Source organism: Arachis stenosperma, chromosome 6, assembly GCF_014773155.1.
Source record: "Arachis stenosperma cultivar V10309 chromosome 6, arast.V10309.gnm1.PFL2, whole genome shotgun sequence".
Classification (NCBI taxonomy): Eukaryota; Viridiplantae; Streptophyta; class Magnoliopsida; order Fabales; family Fabaceae; genus Arachis; species Arachis stenosperma.
In genome coordinates this window covers 139,169,340-139,188,450 of record NC_080382.1, presented here as the reverse complement: position 1 = coordinate 139,188,450, position 19,111 = coordinate 139,169,340, and positions in this window count along the sequence as shown.

Genomic DNA, 19,111 nt, shown 5'->3' with positions numbered 1-19,111 from the left:
ATATATTTTTAAAAGGTAGTACTGCATGTTTTTCGTGACATGTAATTTTTAAATTTATTTTATAAATAATAAAATATTTTTTAGATAATTAAATTAAGTGAATAATAAAAATTAGTATCTAAATTAACAAATTTTAATCTATCTGATAAAAGAAAATGAAACTTACATAAAATATATGAAACTTACATAAAACATAATGTATTGTGTAGAAATAGCACTTTTAGAGAGTGTATAATAGGTTTTTTTTTCAAATATTTGTCAATTATACAAATATTATTTATTTTCAATTACTAAGCTAATAAGTTTATAACATGTGAACCGTAAAAAAGTAAAATTGTAAAGAAGTTGAACAAAATAAAATAAAAACACTAATCAATAGAAGACTAATAGACACTTAAAAAATTTATTTAAAATGAAAAAAAATAAAATTTACATAAAGATGTGGTACAATGTGCAACACTAACACCTTCAAAAAATATCTAATAGTCAAATACTGAATATGATAATTATATGTAATTGTAGAGTTCTTTATAGAGCTATTGTATTTTGGGCTGGGCTAAAATTTTAATGTATATATGTTATAATTTGTTGGAAAGAATCAAAGAAATTATTTTATTTCAAATCAAAAGTTTTCTTTTTTGAACGAAATAAAATTTTTTTATTTACGGAGTCATAAATATAATGTAACCTACTTTAGTGAGCCACATCAGCATACAACACTAACACCCTAATAATTACTCTCATTCAATAACTACTTTCATTTAATAATATTTTTTATTTGATAATTTAAGGTTTAATGACTAATTAATAATAAATTAAAATCACCTTTTATTATTGTTATTATTTTATTTTGGAAAAATTCATATACTAATTTTTATTTGCAGATTTTGAGTTTCAAGTTAAAGAATTTAGAATATGAATAATATATATCGGTCTCATGCCATGATTGCTTAAAACTTGTGCTATCTTCTTCGTAAATCACTCCTAGTTCAATAAATTTGTGGTCATCTTATCTTTTTATTGTTGTTTTCTAAATCAGGCATCATACGCAGCAAATTTAAGATACTTTTATCCCATTCATACGCTTTTTTATAAACTTAAATTATTAGAAAAAATAATTTTAGAACATAGTATCATATTTTCTATAATTTAAAATTTGAGACTTTGATTTTTATTGACTCCAAAAAAAAATATTACAACACAAGACAAATAAAAAAAACATACAAAATTTAGACAAAATAAAAAAAATTACGTGAAAAATCGTATTAAAAATAGGATCAATTGTATGTAAAATTAATTATATATGGGTCACATGCAATTTGGGATTAGGATTTTAAATTACATATATTAATGGTTTAGCTCATAAATACAAAAAAAATATTGTATGAAATTTAAATTACTTTTGTATTAATTTTTATATAAAATACCCATATCATTATAATTATTCGAAAGTTGCATATAATTCGAACCTTATAAATTCAATTTACTACGTATTTGCCTCAATCGAATTGAATTATAGAGAAATGCAAATTCGATTTATTTAATTTAATTTATTTTTGTATGTGATATGATTTGATTGAAAGAGCAACAATTTATACTGTTTCGTAGAATCTTTTACAATTTTATCTAGCATCTATAAAATTCTACTATCATTGGTTTTAAAAAAAAATAAAATCTAAAACGATGGTTAAAAATAAATAAAGAGGATAGATTTAATTCTTCTATAATTGTATGCGTTTTTTTTTTTTGTAATTTGTGTTTTTATCACAATCCACAAATTTTATGTTTTATAAATTAACATTAATTCATATATAGTATACAAATAAATTTAATTAGAATAAATAACAATTTATTTATTGTATTTTAGACTTTATAAATAAAAAGACTAATTCACTAATATAACAAATTATCATTAATGTAATATAATTAATTAAGTAATATAAATTATAATAAATTATATTAATATTTAAATATTTAATCAAATCAATTAGTTGACATAATTAAGTCAGTGCAATAAATTGTATTGAATGAGTTAAAACAATTAAATCGAGAAATACTCTCCGAAGCATGCCACGTCAATTTCATCATTAAGTGCAGACATCCGATTTTTATATAATAGAACAAGTTTAATCACCCGTGCCATGCACGTGATAAGATTGAAATTATAATTTTAAGTTGTTATGTTAAATTTTATTTTAATTATAATAATTTAATTAATAAAAGAATAACTTGTATGCGTTATTTTTCTTTTCTTATAGTGTTAATTATATTAACTATAAAATTGTTATTTAATCTGCTTTTTTCAATAAATTAGGCATATATACTCAATATGACCATAAATAATCTAGTAATACTTAAATCTACCAACAAAATTTATATGTTGGTTTTACTGTGAAGTAAGAAAATATCAAATCAGCTCAAAATGAAGAACAATTAACCCGTGTCATGCCATGCACGTGATAAGATTAAAGTTGTTATTTAAACTTGTATTAACCCGTGTCATGCACGTGATAAGATTAAAATTAAAATTTTAAATTATTTTGTTAAGATTAATTTAAAATAATAATTTGATTAATAAAAATATAATATGTTATGATTTATTTGTTTTTTCTTAATCTAGTGTTAAATATATTAATTCTAAAATAGTTTAATTGATTTTAGTAATCTACTTTCATCAATAAATCAAACATATATACTCAATGTGACCATAAATAACTTAATAATACTACCACCAACAAATTTTTATATGTTGTTTTACTGTCAAGTAAGAACATATCAAAATTAGCTCAAAATAAATAATAAATTATTAGAGAATTCTAATGCACAAAATTCTCTAATAAAATAATAAATAATTTAAGTCTACTAAAAAATAACTCAACACTTTTCTTTGATGCCTGCAAAACATATACTTAAAATAATATTCAATGTTAGCATACAGTTTTACAATCATCGACCGTATTTACTATACATAACTCCTTCTTAAAAGTTATTCTACACACGTGTGCAGTCGGAAGATAAATTACTGGACTTTGTTTTTTTAAATTATTATATTATGTATTATTCATTAAATGCTAATTGTAATATTGTAATAAAATTATAATAAAGATATTTTTCTAAAATAATTTAGAAGAGAGAATAGTGCTTTCATTTTGGAGGAAAAATGAATTCTTGAGGAATTGTACCTCACTTTATTAGTTGATAATGTATTAATATTGATTTATATAATTATAATAAAATATTTCTCTAATTAGTATAATGTGCATTATTCGTTAAATGTTAATTGTAATAATTATAAAAATATATTTTCTAAAATAAATTTAGAAAAGAAAATAATGATTTTATTTTAGAGAAAAAATGAATTCATGAGAAATTACACCCATTTTTATTAGTGGGAAAAAATTCTATTAGATGTAGTTGATAACTATTAAAATTCTTCGATTAATATAGGAGAAAAATATATTATTATGATAGAATTAATATGAGTATATTTTATTAATAAATAAACAAAGTTAATATAAAATAAAATTATACATAAAAAGCAAAAAAATAAAATTAAAATAGCAAAAGTGATAAAAATATTTTTAATTTGTTTTGTCATTTTTATGTATAGAAGATTAGAAAATAGTAAATTTTTAACTAAATTAATTTATATTGTTGTATTCAATTTAAATAAATAATAAATTATCTTATTTTAATTTATTTCTTAAATTTATATATCATAAAAATTAAATCAAATAATTAATATACCTAATTTTAAATTGTGTGATACTTAAATACATAAAAAAGCAAAAAAATAAAATTAAAATAGCAAAAGTGATAAAAATATATTTTAAATTTTGTTTTGTCATTTTTATGTATAGAAGAAGAAATAGTAAATTTTTAACTAAATAATTTATATTTGTTGTATTCAATTTAAAAAATAATAAATTATCTTATTTTAATTTATTTTATAAATTTATATATCATAAAAATTAAATCAAATAATAATATACCTAATTTTAAATTGTGTGATACTTAAATATCTATTCAATCAATTAGTTGATATAATTAATCATCATAATGAATTGTCTTTAATGAGTTAAACAAAATAAAGTAGAAGCATGCTATGTTGATTCTATCATTAAAGGTAAAAATTCGATTTTTATATAATAGAATAGATAGAATAGATATAAAGACGGCGAGAAGAGAAAGATAAACGTTTTAGATTCTAAGTTGTTTTATTTAGATGTTGCAATGTGGGTATCACATTATTTTACTTATTCTACCATATGGACCCTTTTGTAACTTTATTTCAGTATCAATAGAATTCCACTACCTTTGTGTACTAAATTAAAATTCAAAATGAAACTAAAAAAAAACAAAGAGTATAAATTATTGATTAAAAAATACTCTAAATATAAAAAGCCAAATTAATTTTAATATAAATTCATTAATACGGTTTTAATTTTATATAATAGTTAGATAATAAATTAGTAAAAGCAAATAGAAGAATGACTTTTATATATTTGATAAAATATTCATTTAGAATAATTAAAAAATTTAAAATTATGATATTATTAAATAATATATTTTTATGTTAAAAAAATTATATTTAAAAAAATATTTATAAATATAATTTAGAGTAACATAGTTTCATAAACATTAATCATTAATCATTATGAACTAAATAAAATTATAATATAATTTATTTATGAAAAAATAATCAATTATTAATAAATATAAAAATTATCCAATACTTTGATCAAAATATGAGTGGTTAAGTATTATTTATTATTAATATATTTTGTTCGTAACAAAAATTGAAAATATAAATAATATAAATAAAAAACATCAACTTAATATCTAAGAGAAAATGATGAGATAAAATCATAACACAATTCTAAAATAAATTTAATTAAACCATAATATCATTGCACAACACAAATTAAAAGTAATTTCACACTACAATATACCACACAATAGGTAAATACTTAAGCTTAATTACGGATTTTTTTACGGAATTTTTTTTTTTATTTATACATGATAACACCATGGTCTATAATGCTTAGTGGATAACATCATATATTGCTGAATGATGAGCATGAGTTGAAGAGTGTGTGCTAATTTGTGTCCATGATAGTTGCCTTGTGACGACGCCTCATAGGAAGAAAAAGAATTGTTATAAAAGCTACCCAACGAAAGAGTAATTTGTAAATGAAATAATATTTTCTTCTAGTATTTTTATAGTGGTAAATAAAAACAGAAGGAATAAAATTTTGTATTTTTATATTGGAAATAGAATTTGATATTTATCCTAATAAAATTAAATAACTAATTAGCTATATTTAAATAAATAAAATAAATTAAATAAAAATATTTTTAAGAATTAATCAAATCATTAGTCGATAAATAATTAGTATAATTATTTTATTTGATTTATTGAATTCAAAAATAAATAAAAAATTGATTGATTAATTTGTTGATATAATTAATTTATTATAATTAGATTTAATGAATTAAAAAAATAATAGAAAACATAGGACAATGATTTTTTTAACTAAATTAATATGTATTTATTGTATTTAATCAGTATAAGTAACAATCATTTATGTTATTATGTACCTTATAAATTAATAAATTAAAATAATTGATATAATAATTATAATTATTTGATTGATATAATTATAATAAATCGTGTGATATTTAAATACCTAATCAATCAATTAGTTGATATAATTAATTTGCTGTAATAAATTGTATTCAATGAGTTATAAAAATAAATTAAGAAACACGCTAAGAAGTATCCACGCCCATCATGAAGTACAGAAATTCAATTTTTATATAATAAAATACATTCTTATATATTTATAAAAATATGATTTGATTCATTAACTTGCTTATTTTTTTTAACTTGCCACCTATATTCAGTATGGAATTTTTATTTTTCTAAAATAAATTTAGAAGAGAGAATAGTACTTTTATTTTGGAGAGAAAATAAATTCATTAAAAATTGACACCTCGCTTTCATTAGTTGATAATGCATTAAATATTAATTTTATATAATTATAATAATATTTCCTAAATTAGTATATCATACATTATTCATTAAATGTTAATTGTAATAATATAATAAAGATATTTTTCTAAAATAAATTTAGAAGAGAGAATAGTGCTTTCATTTTAGAAGAAAAATAAATTTATGAAAAATTGACACATCACTTCAATATTAGGAAAAATACAATTTTAGTATATTAAGTAGAAGTATATTATTATTATTATTATTATTATTATTTATTTATTATTATTATTATTATTATTATTATTATTATTAAAAATATTTTTGATTGATAATTGATAAGTAGTTTAATAATGTATTAATATGGATTTTATATAATTATAATAAAGATATTTTTCTAAATTAGTTATTTATGCATTATTCATTAAATGCATTCATTTTGGAAGAAAAATGAATTCATGGAAAATTCATACCTCACTCTCATTAGTTGAGAAAAACCTAATTTTAATATTAAGTAGATTATATAATAGAAATACTTGCTAAGTATATATAAAAGAGAAGATATATAATTATATAATATAATTGCTATATATGTAACAGATATAATTGTTATAATTATAGAGACTTACTATAATTATATTAAATTTAATTATGAATGTAAATAAATAAAAGTGATAATAATTAATATTATTTTTTTCTTTTTTATATTTAATATTTATCGTAAATATAAAAAATAATGAGAAAAAAAAGTAGATACTGACTTTATTTTATTTTATTTTACGTCATGGATTTCTTTACTAAAATTAATGGAAGAAAAAAAATCTTTGTTTATATATCAATCTCAATCACAATAAATAAGATGAATCGATTGGGCAACTAACAAATTTAACGGGTAAATGTTATTTTCCATTTATGGAAAAAAGGAGGTAATATGCATGCGTATATTAATATAGAAAGAATATATACTCACAACTTTAAAATCTTTAAGAATATTCGATTGTATTATCCTTCAAACCAAAAAATTCATCCTTTATTTTCATTAAATATTTATATTAATTCAATTAGATGAGTGTTTTAATTAAAGAAAAGATTATTATATTATTTTATTATATTATTATATTATTATTATTATTATTATTATTGAATAATACGATAATTATCGTTATTAATATTAAATTGGTTATTAATATATATATATATATATATATAATATTGAATTATCATTAATATTAAATTAGTTATATATATATTTATGTTTACTTCTACAATCGTATAATAATATTTTCTTTCATTTGTTAACTAATTAAACTTAGTTATTTATATTAAATATATTTAATGATTACTAAAATTAATCATAATTATCATTATTAATAACCAATTTATATTTTTCTAAAATATTAGTTTCTATTATTATTATATTATTATTATTATTATTATTATTATTATTATTATTATTATTATTATTATTATTATTATTATTATTATTGTATAGGTCACCATTAGATAATAACTTGTCACTAATAAAATTTAGGATAATGAATAAAATAGAATAATTATATCAATATAATTAAAATAGTTAAAAATATTTCTGATTGATAATTAGGTTAATAATGCTTAATTATTGATTTTATATATTATAGTATAGATATTTTTCTAAATTAGTATAATTATGAATTATTCATTAAAATACTAAGTATATATATGTTATATAATTATAATTAAGATATTTTCTGAAATAAATTTAAAAGAGATTAGTATAATTATAATAAAGAGATTATTTTAAATTAGTATAATTATGTATCATTGATTAAATATTAATTATAATACAATTATATCAATTAAAGATAATTTTTAAAAATAAATTTGAAAGAGAGAAATAGTGCAATCATTTTGGAGGAAAAATGGATTCACGAGAAAATGACACCTCACCATCATAAGTTGGGAAAAAATTCAGTTTTAGTATATTAAGTAGATAGATTGATATAAATTATAATAAATTATATAACATTTAAAAAGAAAATAAAATGAATAAGAAGAAAATAAAAATAAATAGAATAGGTAGAAGACTACAATAAAATAAATTGAATGTGAGAGTTTTTTTTTTTGGTACATTTCATATCACATCCGTTTCAATAATAATAATAAATAAAAATACGTCAACTCGATATCTAAGAAAAAATGATGAGATAAAATCATAATACAGTTCTAAAGTAAAAGTTTAAATTAGAACATAATATCGTTACACACACATATTGAAAGTAATTTCACACTACAATATACTAAAAACAGGTAAATGACTTAAATTTAAATACGAAACATTTTTATTTATGCATACATGATAACACCATGGTCTAAATACTTCATAGATAACATATCTTATATAGCTTCGAATGATGACACGAAAGTTGGAGAGTGTGGTAGTTTGTTTCCACGATAGTTGCCTTCTTGCAACGACGCCTCATAGGAAGAAAAGAATTGTTGTAAAAGCTATCAAATGAAAGATTTATTGGTAAACGATGATATTTTCTTCTAGTATACATGGTCTTTTATAATAGTAAAATGAAGATGGAATTAAATTTTATATTTTTATATTAGGAATAGAATTTGATATTTATTCTAATAAAATTATTATTATTATCAATATAATGGGTTAACAACTTGCCACTAATAAATATATGTTCTCAAATTTAGATTCATATACCACAGGAAAACACTATATAGACTTTAGTAAAATAAAAATAAATATGTAATTACCTATTATTAAGTAATTTTTTAATAGTGTATTAAATTTTGATTTGATACAATTATAATGAAGATATATTTCTAAATTAGTATAATTATATATTCATTAAATATTAATTACAATATAATTATTTAAAGATATTTTTTATAAAATAATTTAGAAAAATTATTTGATATAGGTGAATCGGGTAACAAAGATTTTTTATTATTATTATTACTATTATTGATATTATTATTATCATTAAAAATTATTAAAAGTATTTTTAATTGATAATTGATAAGTAGTTTAATAGTGCATTAAATATTGATTTGATATAATTATAATGAAGATATGTTGCTAAATTAGTATAATTATATATTATTCATTTAGTATTAATTATAATATAATTACAATAAAATAATTTAGAATAGAAAAAAAAAATTTATTCGTTTTGGAGGGAAAACGGAGGCATAAGAGATCGACACGTCACCTTTAGTAGTTGGGGAAAAACCCAGTTTTAGTATATTAAGTAGATAGATATTAAACTTTAACTCTTTTTAGTAAGTTAGACAAACACTTTTAGGCACTATAGCAATCACCTAAATATTAATATAATTTATTATAATATATATTAATTAATTTTACTACATTAATTATAATTTGTTATATTAGTTAATTAATTTATTCATTTATAAAGTCTGAAATAAAATAAATAATTTGTTGTTTATTCTAATTGAATTTATTAAATTTAATTATACATTATATACAAATTAATAATAATTTATAAATCACTCTAATTTATAATATTCAATAAAATAATTTGTAAATCACTTTGTATTATATATGTATTAACGAAATATTATATATGTCTTAATGTGTTAATTAAATATTATATACGTATAGAAAAATAAATACAAAGATGATTTATACAATATTAATAATATTATATTAACACGGTAATTTTTTTTATATCATATAGTATTGATAATGATAATATTATTATATAATAATATATAAATTTTACAATATTAATATAGAAAATTGAAAAATTATTTTTTATGGGAATCACTCTTAGTAGAATAGTATGTCCCTTATATAGTATTGATAATTGTTGCTTAATTTAAAATAATTGTATGTCGGTATGTTAATTTTATTTTTCAATAATGATCTAAATAGATAAATCTAATTGAATTGAATGATTATATAAAATATTTTATATTATTAATATACTAAAATTAAAGTCATTTTTCAGTACAAAATTTTATAGGTAAATTTTATACAAGATTAAGTTATTTTTTATCTTTTTATTTGTTTTATCTGTGTTACTTTATTTAATTTTAAGTAGCGTCATATTTATAATTATCGCGAGTATAATATTTTATAAAATATGAAAATTATTTTTTTATAATTTAAATATCAATGTTTGAGTTAATTTTAATTTAACTTTTTTAAATTAATGTTATCTTTCATTTAGATCTTAATTAATTTAAAATACAAAAATACTAATCTATCCTTTTCTCTTTAAATAATAATAACTTTAATTTATTTACGGTCTTTTTTTCTTTTTATATTTTGTTTTGCAAAGATAATATATGAATTAGGATGGAGTTAAAAAAAATTCTATATGATGCATGTTTGGCATAGATAAATTTATATGGAATAAAAGAGAAGAAAACAGAAAGTTAAAGAACATTGAATTAAATGATGTAAACAGATTCATTGAAGTCAAGTGTCTGTGTGTTCTCGTGTCTCATCTCATTTTTCAAAGTTTGAACACATTTTAAATGTATGAATTTTAATTATATTTGTTTTTTTTTCTCTTCAACAAATACTACCATCTCTTCCTATTTTTTTCTATAAGTTTGTCTTTTATTTAAAAACACAAAAAAATGTAAAAAAATAAAAAATTAAAATTGTTATTATATTTTAAAAAATTAAATGCTCTTTTAATTAAATATCTATGTAATTCCTATTTAGATATAAATTGTATTTTAATATATTGAGTGGTAAATATAAAAAAATATATAATAGATAAGTTAAAATAACGAATAATGAGATATCTATTTATCTATTCTATTATATAAAAATCGAATTTTTGTACTTAATAATAAAGAAGTTGACCTATCATGCGTCTTAAAATGTTTCTTGGTTTATTTCTTTTTAACTCATTAAATACAATTTATTATGGTGGATTAATTATATCAACTAATTAATTTGATTAGATATTTAAGTATCACACAATTTTATATTATATATATATATATATATATATATATATATATATATATATATCAATTAATTGAATATAATTGTTAGAGTATAATTAGGATCAATTACATCAATTAGCATTATTTAATATATCTGAATATTTATTATAGAATATTACGTTTTTATTATTTCGATTTTCTTAGCACCTATAAATACCCTTCTATATTGTATTATTCTACACAACTTGAATATATAATACCCCGAATTTTAAAAAAAATAAATAATGATATATTACTTTATTTAAAGAATATTATTTTTTAAAAAGATTAAATTAAATTTTATGGTTATTTGAGTTAAAATCAATTAAAAATTTTAAATTATTTTTATTATTATAATAAGATATTTCAAATATATATATATATAAAAGAAATATTATTATTATTATTATTATTATTATTATTATTATTATTATTATTATTATTATTATTATTATTATTATTATTATTATTATTATTATTATTATTATTATTATTATTATTCGGTTTCACTTAAGGCCGAAGCCATTAAGGAAACCATAGGAAAGATAAAGGAAGCCAAGAGTGGCTATTATGCATGACACATATATATATACAAACATTACACATGTTTTCTTTTGCTTACATATGAGCAATGACACGTATCCTCCTTTTAAATTCATTCATCACCACTAATTATCATTTTGCTTCGTTTGGTTTCTTCATTCCACCGAAACCAAAACAAAAGAAAAGAAAGAGAGAATGTCGTAAGTAAGAAGCCGTGATTCCATGGCACCTCCGAGCCTTCGAGCTTGATTTTCTTTTAATCCGTAACTCCAACAAAAAATTTAATCCGATAAAAGTGTTCGTATCCTTTATCTCTACACGTTAGCGTCACTTTTGATCGGTGGAAGTTGACGGTGACATAACTCCTCTTTCCCTTGAGTTCGGTCAATTGGAGTTTTAAGAAGCACAGACGATTTTTAACTTTTTCTTCTTCAGCAGTTCGGTCAGAAAATTTCTCCGGAGGTCCCATTAGTTTGATTTCGTATGAAGGTAGGGTTTGGTAACTTTATAATAATTAAATGTGAGTTTGATAAGTGAATGTTGATTTAGCTGATTATTGCGTGAATTTGAATGAGTTTATGTTAAATTATTGTTGAATTATTGTTGTTTGCTTGAGATTTTAATTCAGTTATGTATGAACAACTAGCTGGGATGCTTTGATTATTTTGGGAATAAGAAATAGAATTTTCAAAAGCTTTAAGAAATATATTAACTGATTTTGAATTATTAAAGAAATATTTTTGTTGCTGGAGTCGGTTGGATTATTAATTATTTTAAAGATTTTGGAGAATGGCATAAAGATGTGGTTTTAGTTTTAAAAGAAAAAGAGAAGATAAATCGGCGCGTGTACTTATGAGAATGATTGAAAGGTCACGAGAGGGTGACGGAAAGTAAATAGTTATGGTGCCGATATGAAAGTGTTAAGCCGTGGGCTTTGTTTTTGAATGATTGTGCAGGGACGCCCGTGTGTATGGAACGGCTTCCAGGAGAAAGTGGCACATGTTTCAGCTGGAGAATCAGCGCCTGCAAGTACTTGCAGAGGTCATGTTCGGCATACTTCAGCTGGAGAATCAGCGCCTGCAAGAAGTGGAAACTTGCAGAGGTTATGCCACTGGAATGCCTTATCTGACTTGCGGGTAGGATTGCGTCGGGTGCGGGTCGAAACCGACAAATGAGCTCATTACCTGCGATAGGAATAGACATGCATCATGCTTGTTTGCGCAAATCTCTGTGCTGTGTAACTCTGTGATTGTGTGTGTGTGCTGCGTGACTGATTGACTTCTGAGTTCTTTTATTATTCATGCTTATAAGTGTTTTGTTGTTAGTTGTGGTTGGTTAATAATAGCAAAATGAACTTAACTTCTAACCCCGACCCTACTAAGAACTTCCCGGTTCTTACCCCCTATCTCCACCCCTTTTCAGCTACAGGTGCAAAGGCTCATTGTCAAGTTACGGGAGTACAGAGGAATATGTTTATAAGTTGAGTTGTTAGGATTTGTTTTCCCCTCGCCTTGTTAGTTAGAGTTTTTAGAGGGGTAGGATTTGTTTTTAGGAATCTTGAAATAAGTTTATGTATTTAATACTATGTGAATATATATACTTTTGTGATTTAGTGGCGTAAAATAAAGTCTCTTTTCGTTTTCTTAATTAAAGTTTCGGTTCGTATTCGCGAAGGCTCAATATTAAACAAAGATAGTATATAATAAAAAGGTTTAGAGGTAAGTAGCACTTAGACTTTTAATACGATCATGAGGTGCTAAAAGTTAGGGTGTTACAGAATACACACAAACCTTTTCTCTACTGCTTTCTCTTACCCTTTCTAATAATAATAAATACAATTTAATTTAGTTAGAAGTTCATTATTTTATAGTCTTTTATAAAATAATCTTTTTTTCACTTTGAATATTTTAACTATTTTTTCTTTTTTTTTCTCTTTATATGTAATTTTGTTGTGTGTTAACTTTGTTTATTTAATGATGAAATATATTCATGTTAATTCTATCATATAATAGTTTATTTTTCTCCTATGTATTTTGATTTGTATAATTACTATTGATCTTAGTATTTTCGATTTCTTGAATTGTTCTTTATTTTTTCATGACTTGATAATTTAAAAAAAAAAACAAAGAAAAGAAAAAAGATAGCCAAAAACGAAGGTTAGAAGCCTAAAGCGCAACATTATTCCTCAGTATTATTATTATTAATATGAACCTTATTATTTCTTTTCTAACATTCTTTAATACAAGCTTCATTTCTTTTTCTTAATTATTATTAATACTTTTATTCTTTCCTTCTCTAATTATAAATCTACTTATAATAATTTTTTAATAGGATATTTTTTTGGTCTAATAAATTTTTCATCTATTTTTTATCAAAAATAATTTATATTAGAAAAAAAGATACAAATTAAATTTTAAAATTCAAATTTAAATAAGATGTGCAAAGGATAACTATTAAATTCATTATTGGTCAATTTAAGCACTTTGTATTATCGCCATTAAAAATTTCAAATACTATTATAAAATTCTAGATATTTTTATTTTATTGTTCTTAAATTATATATTATACCATGTATTTGAAGAGTTTCATCTTTTTTAAAATATGTGTGACGTTATATACTTTTTTAGATACAATAAATGAATAATAAAGTTAAAGTGAATAACAAAATTGATTATATAATAAGATACAAATTTTTAGAATTTTTAGCACAATTAACAAATAATTTTTAGTTTCAAAATAAATGTTTACTCTATTTTTTATCTTTTATTTGATTTTTTATAATTTTTCTTGATTTTTTAATTAATTATATACTTTGTGTTTTGTAGAAAAAATTTATCAATCATAAAATATAGAAGATTTAACCAAAAAATTTTAAAAATATTGATTAATCACAAAATAAAAAATTATGAATTATATTTTAATTATTTTATAAAATATAAATTGGGACTATTTAAAATTTATTTTTTACCATTAATATTAACTTCAATCATAATAGGTAAAAAGTAAAAATTGTATATAATAATTTAATTTTACTATTTATACTACTAAAAATATTTTTTAATGTGTTATATCCTATTTATTTTTATTTATTGATGATCTTTAATTATCTATTTTCAATAAAAAATTTCTTTGATTAAATTGATTTTTTTAATTAGTAATATAATTATTATGACATTTAGTTTGTTCAATAATATTTTTAATTTTATTTAATCTGATTAATCATCTCTTTCTTATTTTATGCTAATTTAACTAATTAAAGTTAATAAATTTTTAGTTATTTTAATTCTTACAATTTTTTATTATAATAATGTATTTCTATTAATGTATTAATATAATTTTAATATTTATATGTCATTAATAATAATAATCTCATTTTAAAGTGATATTTTATTCTCAATATATATATATATATATATATATATATATATATATATATATAAAATATGTCTAATTATAGAAAATCTACTATTTAATTTCTTTATACGATTAGATTAGACATATTTATATTCAATTTATTTGATTTTTAATTAAAATTAATTATATTAAAAGATTAGATTAAGATTATGGTAGACTAATTATATTGTTATTAATTAATTATATTAAAAAATTAAGATTATGATAGATTATTATTATTTTATTATTTTTTTATATTAATTCAGATGTTTAGCTTCTTTTTATTATTATTTTTTATTCTCTTATTCTATGTATTTATTCCCATAAATCTTGCTAAATTAAATAAGGTATTGTATATCTTCTTTTTATTCTTCTTTTATATACACATAAAATTTATTAAATTATTTCTCTTCCGTCTAATAATTTTGTTTCTCTTCCATTTATACTTCTTTCCTTCAATATTTTATTGGTTCTTATTTTTCTAAATTTTATTTTAATTTATGTATTTGTTCTTACTATACCTAATTTTTTTTATTTATGTGTAATTTACATTCTTATATATGTTATAGAGATATGATTTGATTCCATTAGCTTGCCGAATTTTTTTTTAAAATCTAAAGCTAAAGCACAAAAATATATTTATAGATATTTTACTTTATTTTTTAACTAAAAAATATATTTTTTTGTCATATTTGTTGGAATTCTAAGTTAAATATGAATATTAATTTTTGAAATAGAATAAATATATTTTAAATTTTTTACATCTAAAAATAATATTCTATCAATGTTAGAATTATTTAAATAGAACTAAGTACATTTTTTATTGAAAATACAAATTTAAAAATATTATATTCAATTCTCAATAGTCAACCTCTCATTGAACCATTGTATTTTCAAAAGATTTTTGAAAAAATGAAATAGTTGTAGGTGTATAATTTTTGTAAAAATTTAATTAATTTAAGATATTTATTATCGTCGATTAAAAAAGTAAATTGAAATGACAATTTAATATTTCTATACTCTTAAAATATTATTTATTTATTTTTTTAGTATTTTTTATCATTCAATGATCACATTAATATAATTTAATTCAACAAAATAATTTATTATCATTTGATTGAATAAAATTTCTATTTTAGGTGAAAATTTTAGGATTTCTCAATCTCAAGATCATCTATGTTAAATCATTAAAAAATATAACTAAGAATGCGGAAGCGTCTCTTCATTCGAGAGTATGATTGAGATCAGAGAGCTTGGCTCTTGTGGTTCTTTGATCTTCGTCAACCAAAATTTTCTGTATTTCTGATAGGGCTGAATCACAATTTTACTGTAGAAAAAGAACTACGAAGGCGAAATAAATGTAATAATTATCAAAATAAATAATTTTAAAAATATTTATCGAAATAAATACCTCTCTCTTATCTCGTTTACAGTGTAAACCAGATAAGAGAGGAGTATTTATTTCGATAAATATTTTTAAAATTATTTATTTCGATTATTATTATAATTAATTTATTTATTAAAATAAAAAAATCCATCTAAAATCTTATTCACATTCACAGTGTATTGTTTTATATTTGGGTATATTATTTTTCTTTGATATAATTTTTAAATCAAATTTAATTTATCTTTCGAATATATATTTAAAATATATATTTTACATTACAATCAATAATAAAATATGTTTTTGTGATTTAATTAATATTTTTAATATTATATGATATTATTTTTGTTTTAAAATAATTTATTATAATATAAATATTATATAATATTTGTGAAATTAAATTACACTAATTATGTATGGAATCAATTCGATTTAATATATGAGAAATTCTCCATATACAAGCATTTTTTTATACAAGTCTTTACAAGTTATTATATTAACGCGCTTGAACGTTACTGCACGTTCTTCTTCCTCTTTCTCTTCTTTTTTTTTCTTTCGTTTCTTACTTTCTCTTTCTCCTTCTTCAACCGTTACTGCACAATTTCACTGCATCGTCTTCTTCTTCTTGCTGCACATTCTTCTTCCTCTTCCTCCTCTTCTTCTTCTTCTTTTCTTTCGTTTTTTGCCTTCTCTTTCTCCTTCTTCATTTACGTGCTTTTCTCTTTGTTTTCTTTTTTCGTTATTCTTGATTTCCATTATTTTTTGATATCAAGCTCTGAAATCATTTTTGAAGAAGAAGAAGCAGCAGAATATGAGGAGGAGAAAGAAAAAGAGTTCTGAATTATGCATAAAGTGTCCTTTGGGTGTATTTTCTATAATCGTTTGGGTGTATTTTCTGTAATCGTTTGGGTGTATTTCTGAAGTTTCATTATTTTCAAAACGATTTCAAAGCTTGATTTCAGAAACCATGAAAATCGAAAAAAAAAAGAAGTAAGAATACCAGTAATAAACGAGTAAAACAACTAATGAAAAGGCAAAGAGAATAACGAAGAAATATCGTTTGGGTGTATTTTCTATAATCGTTTGGGTGTATTTTCTATAATCGTTTGGGTGTATTTCTGAAGTTCTATTATTTTCAAAACGATTTCAAAGTTTGATTTCAGAAACCATGAAAATCGAAAAAAAAGAAGCAAGAATACCAGTAATAAATGCAAGTAAAACAACTAATGAAAAGGCAAAGAGAATAACGAAGAAATATCGTTTGGGTGTATTTTCTATAATCGTTTGGGTGTATTTTCTATAATCGTTTGGGTGTATTTCTGAAGTTTCATTATCTTCAAAACGATTTCAAAGCTTGATTTCAGAAACCATGAAAATCGAAAAAAAACGAAGCAAGAATACCAGTAATAAACGCAAATAAAACAACTAATGAAAAGGCAAAGAGAATAACGAAGAAATACATGGAGGAGGAGGAAGAAGAAGAAGAAGGAGAAGAAGAGGAAGAGGAAGAGGAAGAGGAAGATGAGTTGTTCATAATCCACGGTGAGTGAAGAAGAAGAAGAAGAAGAGGAAGAGGAAGAGGAAAAGGAAGATGAAGATGAGTTGTTCATAATTCACGGTGAGTGAAGAGGAAGAGGAAGAGGAAGAGGAAGAGGAAGAGGAGTCGTTCATAATTCACGGTGAGTGTAGCGCTTTGGAAATTAAATAACGCATTAAAAGACTCTAATGTGTAGCAACTTGTAAAACTTGTAAGTCAAAAAGACTTGTATGTGTAGCAAGCCTCTATATATATTACATAATTTTTTTGGAATTAATCATCATTCAAATATCTAAATTAGATTTTATAAAACATTTAGGTTAGATTCGGTTCTAACGGAATCTGGTTTGGTCAAATATATAATGAGAATTTTAAATATATAAAAAAAATTAGAAAAAGTAAAAAAACTGATAAAAGGATTAATTTGGTGTACGACATTCAATGTTAGGGATTAAAATGAGTCATTTGATGCAAAATAAGGGTTTAATTTAGTGCACATATAATGATGACATAATAGATTACACGTGGACAAATAGTATTGTGATATATGGCATAATTTGACACGTAAACAAATAGTATTATGACACGTGACATAACTATCCACTTCAGTATGTCACGTGTCATTGCCCGACATATCATGGTCAAACATGAGGTGACATATTTGTCTACGTCATCAAGTCACGTTAACGAAAAAATGGATCATGACTAATATGGTACAATTTTTCCAATCTCAAGAACGATTTTAATGCACGACGTTAATTTCAGAAACCATTATAAAAATTTAATCTCATAATTACATAACACTTTAAACATACATATTTTAAATATATTTTTTTACAAAAAATAAGGACAATATTTTTAATAAGGACAATTTTTGAATAAATCACAATTACATCACACTTTAAACATACATATTTTGAATATATTTCTTACAGGTGCTCCCTCATCAAGAATATGACCCTTCTATCCTAGTAATACGGTGAACTTCAAGAAAAATATAAGCAACGTCTTTAAGAGAAACAACCTAATTTTTATGAATAGGTGTAAATTAATCTTTATTGACATACTAAACACCGCAAGCACAAAGATCCGTGCACTGAAGCTCGTCTATGGCCGTAAGATTTCTTGCTACAATGTATACTTTGCAATAATTATTGGTCTTAAATTAGAGGTGTTTTACACATAGCATTTTCCTAATTAAATAATGCACCATGCAGCAGTGGGTTGAATATTCTAAATTTATAATAATTTTACAAAATAATATTAAATACTTTTAATAAAATAATTTCGT